Genomic DNA, 2,361 nt, shown 5'->3' on the forward strand with positions numbered 1-2,361 from the left:
GCAATTATAGCAGTAGCGCGGTTTGTGATGGATGCGCTACTGCTATTTTCCTTTCAGCAGCGCATTTTGATATCACGCGCTGCTGCTAAATAGCAGTAGCGTGGTATTTTGAGGAGCACTGCTGGTAAGATTCTGTGTATAGGCTTTTTCCTAGTAGTGTTTTGGTGGGCCCAAAGGCCGATCTGGAAACCGGGGGCGTATAGCGGCCGGGGGCCCTAGGCCGACCATATGGCGTCTCGTGGCCTACGGCACCATTGGGCCGTGGAACCATCAGTAGCCCCTGAACTGGCCCTAGGACATGGCAACTTCTAGTCTAGGATTGAACTGTGTGCCTCTTCTTTTGGTAGCTTGACGAGGTCTTGGCCGGTTCATGAAATACCTAAAAAATGGGGTGCACGCCTCCTCGCCCGCGAGCAACTTATGACGTGATCCGCTGGTTTCTAAACATTGTAGAAGATTCCAGCATTGACATCACCGATTTGATGATAGCTAAATTCTGATCTCACTTTTGTTGAAGTAAGTTCCGGTCTACGTTGGATCCTTCTCCACGAAGCCGATTTCCCATGACTTAATTAGAATCTTTATGGCACAGGCGTGGGTTCGAGGCCACATCAGGCCTGGCCTAGGGTCAAGCTAGACTACTCTCTCCAACTACCGGCCAGAGCGGGAGACGTGACAAGTCATGGGCCCCACTTAGGCCACATCCAATCACTCGGAGGGATGCGCCCGAACGGTGACGCCTCGGGCATAGATCCTATTAAGGGTGTGATGCCTCGATTATTGCATCTAGCGGGGATACGGAAAATATATTCATCCGCATGTCATGGCATTAACGGCGCTTCCCATGGGGGTTTATAAGATGAACTACGCTGAAATGTGCAACACTTTCTCCCTTTTCTGCTTCTAGTTTCTTCTTCCTCGCGCTCCAGCACCCATTGTTGCACTATCCAGCTCAAGTTTTTCCTCTGCTCAGCGCACCACCATCCACCAATGGCCTCAAAATCAACTAAGGCTCACGGCGGCGATGACAGGAAGGGCAACGATTCTGACAAAGATGAAACTCATGGGCACTAGCACCCATGGTTTATTGATATAGGAGAAAGCATCCCTTGTGAGAAACCAGAAATTCGTCCCCGACGTGGCTCGAACCCTGGTTGCTGGAGACGCCACTGCGCTCCCTTGCCACTAGGCTATAGCCTAGTTCTCAATGATTCTGACAAAGATGTTGCTGCCAGCAAGGGAGTTGCCGGCGGCAAGGGCAAGAGCACCACCCCTTCGGATATGAAGGCTAAGTAGATGGCTTCGACAACAATGGTGGCACAGCTCAACACTGTTGCCGTGCTAGGCTATCTGCAGCCGCAATATCACGTCGCATGGAAAAGTCCCCGGTGAGGCGGTGACGGCGATCAATGGCATGGTGGAGATCATTCGGTCGACGCGTGGCGTTGAGTGGGTTCTCTTCATGGCTTTCTCGGTGTGAGGTATGTTACTGCTCATCCATGAACTCGCCTGTGCATACTCTACTCTTACCTTCTGAAACTTTACCATTTAATGACGAACGGGATCCTGCTTCATGACGTTTTGCGAGTGTTTCCTGGGAATCCGGACGCATTTCGGCCACTGGGGCTGGTAGTTTCAGGTTAAGCTTCAAACCAATGGTGCCGGGACCTGCGTGTGCCATGGAGCCGCCATCAAGCAGCGATCCGGATCAGGGTACATCAAGTGCTCCCTGCCAGATTCCAACAAGAAATGGTAGCAGACCTGGTTTTACAGCATCTCCAACAGGCGTGTGAAATTTGCGGTGCATTGGAAAAACCGTCAGTCTCGCCCGCGAGTGGTCGCGCAGCGCGCTCTGGCAGGCGCGCGAAATAAATTGGTCTGCAAGCGGGGAAAAGCGGCAGCGCGCACGGTAGTTTTGCTGCACGATGCCCAGCACGCTGGTTAAAAGCCGCACGCCTGCACCCGCCAACCGCTAGAAACTTCCCTCCCGCCGCGCATTCTTCCCCCGCCTCTTCCAGCGCCCCCCTACCCCCCGCGCCGTCGCGCCTTCTCCCCCGGCCTCTTCCAGCGCCTCGCCACCACCGCGCCTTCTCCCCCCGTCGGTTCCAGTGCCCCGCCATGCCGCCGCGCGCCCGGAGCAGCTCGGGCTACCGCGGCATCTGCCTCCGCCCCTCCGGCATGTATTACGCGGAGACCCTCTCTGGCGATACACGCCTCGGGCTCAGAACATCGACACCGCCCACGAGGCCGCCCGCGTGTACGATGCGGTGGCTTGGCGCCTGGAGCGGCCTCTATCGCAGATGAACTTCTCTGACGTGCGGACACGCCAGCAGGCGCATGATCTCGCGCCTCCCCCGTGAC

Source organism: Triticum dicoccoides, chromosome 3B, assembly GCF_002162155.2.
Source record: "Triticum dicoccoides isolate Atlit2015 ecotype Zavitan chromosome 3B, WEW_v2.0, whole genome shotgun sequence".
NCBI classification, from domain to species: domain Eukaryota; kingdom Viridiplantae; phylum Streptophyta; class Magnoliopsida; order Poales; family Poaceae; genus Triticum; species Triticum dicoccoides.